Source organism: Alligator sinensis, unplaced genomic scaffold (assembly GCF_000455745.1).
Source record: "Alligator sinensis unplaced genomic scaffold, ASM45574v1 scaffold1030_1, whole genome shotgun sequence".
Classification (NCBI taxonomy): Eukaryota; Metazoa; Chordata; order Crocodylia; family Alligatoridae; genus Alligator; species Alligator sinensis.
Window position 1 is genome coordinate 860,237 of NW_005842592.1, and position 8,640 is coordinate 868,876.

General features: G+C 46.2%; 1 protein-coding gene across 2 annotated transcripts in view; it reads left to right on the forward strand.

The window, feature by feature from the left end:
* TGFA (transforming growth factor alpha) overlaps positions 1-8,640 on the forward strand; it is a 72,729-nt gene that overhangs the window by 28,638 nt on the left and 35,451 nt on the right. The window contains exon 7 of one of the 2 annotated variants that reach the window (XR_003096083.1): positions 2,371-6,664. The gene's annotated coding sequence lies outside the window, so the exon portion shown is untranslated. Of the gene's footprint in view, positions 1-2,370; positions 8,303-8,640 lie in introns of those variants that run through there. The other variant, XR_003096082.1, reaches the window with a different exon arrangement.

Sequence of the window (8,640 nt, forward strand, 5' to 3'; positions counted from 1 at the left end):
TAGCCCTCAAAGCATAGATGAGTAGCAGGCACCCAAAACCAATGTCTTCCAGATAGTACTGGCCTAAAACCTTAACCCTTGAACGGTGCCTACTTCTTTAAAGCAACAGTGGATGTGTCTACATGTGCATTAATGCACCATAGTTACTAAGCATTATGTTTAGTACCTGTAAGTTTAGTACCACTCAAGGTGCACGCCTTTTTAGTGATGCTAATATACAGTAGACTAATTTTACTGCACATTAGCATGGCTTTTGTTGTGACACCCTAATGTGAAGTAGAATTAGTCTACTGTGCATTTAGCTTCTCATGTAGACATGCCCAGTGAATCCTAAGGCTATTTTGTTTTTTTTTTGTGGTTTTATTCTGGTACTTTCTTTGCAAAGTGGTTATCATTTTGGGGAGTGGGGGAGATGGAGGCTCCCCTTTGCCATGGTTTGGGCTTATATGTATATGTCTGGATTATATTCACATGGGATTTTTATACGGTAAGTTTTTCTGGGTTTTTTAACTAAGAAATAATCTTTTGAATTTTGGGGGTTTTAAAGAAGTTTTATCTCTACTAAAAAAAAAAAAAAAAGATTCAACAAACCCAAAAGGTTGGTGTGGCAACAGCTCCAGGAACTTGCCTTTTTTGGACACAGGTTTATTGTCTACAGGAAAAGCTAGCTGCTAACGATTGACCAACACTGCTGTTCAGTTTGAACAAGCTCAGCATTTCAGTCCTGGATTTAGGTGAAGGTTTGTGGCTGGTATTCCTTCAACCCCATTCATGAATGCTGGTATAAATGATCCTTCGGAAGTGTTTGCCAAGCTCTAGTCAAACAGTCAGGACTATTCTTTGCACTTCCTGCCATCGGCGTATGAGCAGAAAATGTTGACGCATGTAGCCGTGAGAGATGATAAGGTAATCAGACTGACATTGGGACGGGAGGGTGATGTGAAATGGCTTTTGTCAGTGGGTTACAAATAAAAAGTGAGGCTTAATTCCACCCTTGGCTGCACACCTGCTAATTGAAGTTAGTGTTCTGTGTGTCACGGAGCGTAGGATTCCAGGCTTGAAGTAAAGGCCGTGCCTAATGGCTGGGTAAACTCCACCTCCTTTATGACACACTGTTGTGTGTAGGGTAGTGGGGTGTCGACTCCAAAATATTCACAAGCTGATGAATATGCTTTTTTTTCAGTGGATTTTCCCCCACACCATTGAATTGCCTTGTACCTGATCCAAAACCTTGATACCAAACACCTCCCACTACTGGCAAAATAATTCAAGACCCGATTCCAAACTTCTTGGCGGCTTGACCTGCTGACAAGTTTAAATTCTTAAATGTGAATATTTCGTCTTACCCCAATGTGACTTCAGTCTCAGGAGTCCCTGTTGTTAATTATATTGTTGAATTAGAAGTTGGGGAAGGCTCTGCTTCGCTTGCTGATCATGGATCTTTTCACCTCTGGATGAGTGCTGTGTGAACAGTGGGCTTGTCAGTTCTCTGGCAAGTTTTTGGAGTAGCCATAAATGTTGCTTTTGTGTGTGTGTGTGTGTGTGTGTGTGTGTGTGTGTGTGTGTGTGTGTGTGGTGGGGGGGTGGCTTTTGATGAACCAAAAAGTTATTTTAAAAAATAATTTTGGAAGTTAAAGGTTGAACTTTCTCTCTCTCTCTCTTTCTCTTTCCCGAAAATTCAAATTCCAGTGGAGGAGTACAATTCAAATAGAAAAAACTGGGCATGTGTTGTCAGTGTCAGAACAACACTTTTCAAACTGAAGAAAAAATCAAATTTGGTTTCAAACCTCTCAGACTAAATTGTTTTTCCTTCTTTTTCTTTTTATTCACCACATGTTTTGGTGGGGTTGAATATACCTCCTTTTTAACTGAAAAAGTCTCAGTTGCCTGGATCTATCTGGCAACTCAATCCAAAATTCTGGTGGAAATAGATCTTTCATGTGGGGTCTTGTGTGGAAGGGGTTAAGAGTTTCACTCCAGTACTTAATAGGTTTGTCTTTCTCATAAATAAGAGATGAAATAGTTAAACCAAGACAAGGTTGCAGCAGGTTAGAGCTGTATGTAAATAATAATTAGCCTTTGGGTCCAAGACATTCATCCCTTCTGGCCCAGGCCAAGTACGGGAATCTCACTGCAAGGGATACTCGTGTTGTTGCTTCCCACGCTGTGACCCTGAACACAGAACAGACTTCAGACCTTGGCACTTTTCAGATGCACTGAATAAAAAAAAAGCTGTGAATCGAAGGTGCCTTGTTCCTGGTCCATGCTTTTTTCGCTTTGAATTCTTTCCCACGTTTTCTAGCAGAGCCAGTTTTATAAGTTAATCACAAACCAGCCCAGCAACATTATGATGATGCCTTTCCTTTGCAGATGCCGGGTAGGTCCGGACCAGGCAGCTCGCTGCTGTTCTTGCTGGCATGAGAATCGGCTGGTGAAATAATAGCCTGGGATGTTGTTTATATTATGATAGAGCCTCGGAGCCAGTCACGCACTTGACGACCTGCTGCTGTTGTGCAAGGTGCTGTATAAACACAGAGAAAAATCATGCCTGTCCACCAACATCTAAATAATGCATCTACTGACTCCTAGCTGCCATGGGAGGTGCAGGCTGGGAACCGAGGGCAGACTACGAGTGCTGTGATTCAGTTTGGTGGTCACAAAAGACTTCCCAAGATCCTTCGTTCCACCTCCAAAAACAATTGCATTCACTGGATGCAGCTAAATTGTGTATTAAGGCACTTTTCCTGATGTGCATTTAATTTGGTACCTACAATGTGAGGTACTAAATAAATACGCATTAGGCTGCCTTAATGTGCAGTAATGAATGTGCGTGGTTTTTAAGTGGCATGTAATGTGCAGTAGCCTATTTTTACTGCACATCAGCATAATAGCATGGTGTTTTACGTGACGCTTTGATGTGTAGTAAAATAGGCTACTGTGAATTAAAGCTCACATGTAGACATGCCCACTATGAGCCCCTCTCATGCCTACCTAGCTGTTTCAGACCATCGCCATTGCCATGGTATCGGAGTTCTTGAATTCAGTATCTACTGGCCCAAGTATAGGAAGTAAATTGAGTATCTGCTGTTGACTGAGTTCAAGTTATTCCAGATTTGCCAGGTGTGACTGAGGTCAGAAACTCATCTCACAGTGTTTTGATCATGAAATGTGATGTAATTTACCTCTCATTGCCTGATACTCATCTAGCCCAGTTCCCTACTGACTTAGCTATACAGCTATCCGCAGACTATTGCACAGCTTTTGTGAAATACCTGTGATGGGTCTTATTCCAGTGGCTCATAGGCAAGTGTCCTCATACCAAAACAGTGGCAGTCATTAACATCCTTAGGTGCTGTGTTGTCATAAACAAGGAGGAAAATCTGAGGGATGGAGACTGAATTGTCATTTTTTTTCCCCTCTGAGGTGGTGGCCCTGGGGATTCTGGCTGTGAAGGTGAGGTCTGCCCTTTTAAGCCCCTCACTTTGCCTACTTTGTATAAATGAACTCTCCTAAAAAGTGACCTTAGGAAGATAGAAGCTTGTCTCAAATCATTTTGACTCCGAGTTCCTTTCAGACCCCCTTGGGAACGTGTATAGGAAATGGCATTTGAGAAATAAGGAGTGATTCACTGATCTCAAAGCCAAACAGGCTCATTAGTCTCTGATATGAGCTTTTGCAGAGCATGAGTGTAAGCACCTCACCCAGTGACTCCTAGCTATTGCCCATAACTTCGTTTTGATTAACCAGGTCTTTTTCATACAGATACCTAGAGTCACTCACCCTCCCGTGTCTTCTGTATTCCAGTTTCTCTCTCCTTATACTCTTTCTGAACATCCTTTCACAGCATCTGGTGAAGTGAGCTTCAGCTCACAAAAGCTTGTGCTCATAATAGATGGAACTACTTTGGTTAGCCTTATAAGGTGTAAATTGACCCTGCTTTTTATTTGACTTCAGACTAGCAGGGCTAACAATGGTTCTATATAGATACCCAGTCCACAGCAGAAGAGGGCAAGCAATAGGGAGCCCACCTTTGTGAAGGCAGGCTGCCAAAGCTGAGTCCAAGTGGAACTGGCATAACTTCATGCCTCATGGAGCTGGCTACAGTTTGAATGCCAGGCTTTGGCATTCAGAGCAGGGCTCTTGCTATTAGATTGTCAAGTCACACTTGGCATAGCACTAAGGGGTGATGCAGGGAAGGGTTTGTCTTGCTTTGCTGTCTCTAGGCAGGGAGAATCTGCTGCTGACTCTGGGCACCTCCTGGACTGTGTCTTTGAAGAATCTTCTGTTATTTAAAGGCTGCCATATAGTCAGGGTTTTTGTCCAAGGGTAGTGGCACTGGTGTTGTCTGCAGGGCTCTACAAGCTGCCAGTCATGGTGTGACTTGCCCAGGGAGAAATTACAGCTGTAAAAGAAGTTTTTGTACTTCACCCAGGGGCTTATGCTGGAATGGCCTAATGTAAGACATCACAGGCTTCTCAGAGCTGGGGTAATCCTTGATTTCACTCTTTGAATCTAATCTGCAGCTATGCCTCCCTGTCTGTCTTGCACTGAGCTTTGCAGCATGCGCCATGCTATGGGGCCTGCTCCCTTGGACTGAGAGCAGAGAAACAGGAGGAACATGTGGGCTAGAAATCTCCATTGCTTAAACCCAGTCAGCGAAAGGCTGAACAGGGGAGTCCTGGCCAGCCAGGAGGGGAGGCTCCTGTGCAGCTGGGTTTTTCAGCCAGTGCTACAATGAAAAGAGATGAGAGAAAGTAGCTACATTTTTCACAACAGTGTCTTTTCCCAGGTGATAAAATCTTTCCTTGGTCCTGGGGGAATTGTGCTCAGTTTGGTAAGTGAAGACACAGTCTTTTCTAACAAGGTAGAGTGTCCTCTACCCCGTGGGAGTGACTTTTTGTCTAAGACAAATCGGTAAGGAGCTGTCCCTCCTGCCAGCTACAGGAGAGGCCCCTAACATTAGAAATGGCAAACTGTATCATTGTCATTCCTACCCTGTCATCTCACAAGGCAGAGATGCATGGTTGTTGTTGGTCAGTGGCCCTTTCTCAAAAAGAATGAGATTGGACCTGCACTCCCTGGGCCTTGATTCAGCAAAGAATGCAAGTACCTTCTTACCCTCAAGCATGGGCAAATTTGTTTCACTTTGCTGGGGGTCCTCATAGCCACTTGGCTAAGAATTGTGTGTCCAGAACACCAAGGCAGCTATGACTGAATGAAGTGTCTACCCAGCTCTGAATATCCTGCCATTCACGATTCAGGGTGAGTTGTCATTAAGCATCCTATGCCCTTGCTACATCCCCCTTGACTTAAGGCCCCAATTAAGTTCACCATCATTAACACACAACCTGAGTTCTGGGCATCATGGCTGTAACCATTTCCCTTTCATCATCACAGAGCTGAGCTCATTCATGGCCATGACATAAAGCTGTGTGATCAGAAGCAAATTCCCCTCCCCACTGAAGGTTGCCCTACTTTCTCTTTCTGGATTTTAACAGTCAATAACTTGCCTCCAGTCTGAACCACCAGTGAATGGAGCTGGTGGGCAATGCACTGGGCTCCAATTGAACACCAGACAGCTCATTAGCATTGATTGGATGTGAAGGGCCATTGAAGCAGAATCACACACATCCCCCACTACCCTGGCCCAGAGCTTTGTTTCTGGTGGAGGTCTGATGCCTGACAATGACAAGAGCCTTGGTTTTTAAATGAGCAGAGGAGCATAAAAGGGTGGAGTTCTCTTTTGCCCTGTTGACTCTCAAAGCTGTATCAGGGCTAGGGAGGAGGATTGTCCCTGCGGCTTTTCCTTCCATAGAAAAAAGGATGGAAAATTCTTCACAGAAACATCAGGTACAGTTATTGCCAAGTGGAAAAGAGGTGGCAATGTTCGTGCTCAAGGTCTTATGGGTGGCAGGGTGGCAAAAACCTTGTCAGGTGGTCATTTCAGTCAGGGAAGCAGCAGGGAGGTAGGTGGGTTTGGGTTAGTTGAGGGTGGGAAGTGAGGTGTGCGTGTGAGGCCTCAGTCCCTGTTCCTCAGCTGCAGTCACAAAGCCAACACACTGGATGATCCAAAGTCTGACCTCTGGATGTGAGCCCCTCTGGGTGAGTAGGCTTTACCGAATTTGGAGGGCAGGGGGATGCTCTTATTTTTGCCTAGTCGACAAAAGGTACACTGAGGCTACATGATTTGCCCAAAGCCACATGGGACATCTGTGGCAGAGACGGGGACAGACCCTGCTATCCCTAACCCTGACACAGAATTGTGTTGGCATTCCCATCAAATTTTTGCTGTGTCAGATGCCTGCCTCTGTGTCACGCAGGCCAGAGCCTCAAGCCTGTTTCTCACATGGCTTCTCTGCCCCACTGAAGCCCTGAACAAGAAAAAAGTTAATGAGAGGAGGGAAGAATGGTTAGTGCTGTTGTTTCCCAGTGCTGAGGCCACCAGGGGCGGGGGAGCTAGCTGGGCCATGCCAATGACCCCAGCTTGTTTATCTTAGAGCTGGCACCAACACCGCATACCTCTCCATTAATAAATGCTGTCACAAAGGGCTACGCTATCTGGTTGTTAAGCAAACCTGGCACTTGCCTCCTACTGAAATTCCTTGCCTTTGCCCTGCAGGGCTGCCTCCCTTCACTGTACATCTGAGCCCCGCAGCCAGGAGGGGTAAGTTATTCAAAGGGATGTTTGCTATGTGGGTTCCTGGAGCCGGGCCAGGACACTGCAGTTTCTAGGCCTCATCCTGCAGCTGTGGGAAGCTGGGCAGAGGATAGTCGAGGCTTCCTCCCCTTCCCCTCCAGTGGCCTTGAGGCTTTGGGTCCTAAGCAGTCTCCTCTCTGTGAATGGCTGTATTGTTGTCACTCCAGCCGGTGGAGGGGAGCTGATCAGCATAAAGTCTTTGAGGGTCTGTCATAGCCCCTTGCTCAGCAAAACAGCACAAGCCAGGGCACAGTGTCCCCACTAGGACAACCTGTGTTCAGCTGAGCTGCCCCTGCAGGCACAGGGACTGGGGAGATCTGTAGGAGACCTGAGGAAGGGATTTTTCAGTTCTGAAGCTCCAAACCCACTCAAGTCTTTTCCACTGCTCTGATTCTGTCTGCCTTGCCTGGCTTGGGGGTTGTGGGGAGGTTTTGTACCTGTCCAGTGGGCAGGACCAGGGGGAGGATGTTTCCCTTGCAGGTATCAGATCCCATGGTCTCTCAGGATGAAGAAGCAGAAAGCTCCCCCTTGGTTGAGTTCAGGAGTATGTGCTTAAGGCAGCAGTGGGGCACCACTGTCATGCTCAGAGCCCTCACAGTGGGTTTATACTACAGCAGTGCTCTTGGCACCCCCTTTGCCATGCAGATCTGCCCTTTGACTTCAATCTCCTCTGGCAAAGCCAAGCCCAGAAAACCAGCTTGAGCCTCATTGCTCAGAGCTGCTGAGCCACTATTTCAGGTGGCTGCTCTCACTCTGGAGAGGGCTTTCTCCCTCTACTCTGGCAGAGGCAGGCACACAGATCCTTGAACCCAGCTGGAGCCACATGTTTTCTGAATTGCTGTCACAGTCCTGTGGGAGCTGCATGCTGGGTAATCCCTTCAGCCTCATTCACGAGCCGAAACTGGCATCTGGCCATTGACAAGGATGCCTGAAACTGTGGCTGGGCAATCCAAAGGGCATTATCTGCTAGCACAGCAGCTGGAACTGGGCAGAGAGCAGGATCCCCCTGTGCTGGGGGACAGAGACGGTCATGCCTGGCTTCCAGCTGTCAGCCAGGTCAGCTCAGCCAGGGAGAGACAAACCCTGCCCTGTAATGAATCCCCTTGAAAGATGAACCCAGATGAGTTTCTAAAGTATCCTGCTGCAGGTAAATGCTTAGGGAAGTGTGTTGCTGTTTGCCTAGAGAGAGGGGGGTAGAAACCCTGATCACAACATGACGGAAGTATAGCAAAACCCCCAGTTTTTCTTTTTTTTTTTTTTTTCTTTTAAAATGCATTCCCTCCCCTTCCCCAACCATTTATGACTTTTTCTTTCCCTCTCTATACCCTATAGATAAGTATAAGTGATCTAAGACATAGGATAAGCTTCAGCATTTTATTTTGGTAGCAAGTTGTATTTGTTTTATTTTTTCTTCTTCTTTATATTGTATAATTATTATGTTTATATTGATTTTTACTGTTCTATGTTACTGTTTTACTAGTACGATATGATTTAGGCCTACATATGTAAGTTAGCATAAGGCATGCCAAGTTTCCATTTTGTTTGTCAAGTCTCCATCCTGTCCCCAGGCCCGGTTGTGTAACCCATGACTCGCACCTACCCCTCCTATATAACTTGGTTCCTGAATGAAAGGGGATGAATGAGGGTGCTTGAGAGACAATGGCAGTAGGTCTAAAAATAGCTCCCTCTGAATGACCAAACCATCAACACCAATACCTGGACAAACGACCCAGCCCTTGGAACCACCCTCAGCATTCAAGAAACAAAAGATGAGGCAACCCACCATTGTGCCAAGGCTGCACTTGCTCAGTAAGAACACCTGGAGCCCTCTGGAACAGGACTGACCTTGCCTGGACTTGCCCTCCCCATAGGAGATTAGAGGTAGTCTGCCCCGTAAAAGGGGGAGTGAAGACTGACTCCTTGGGATGCCCTCTCCATCTGGA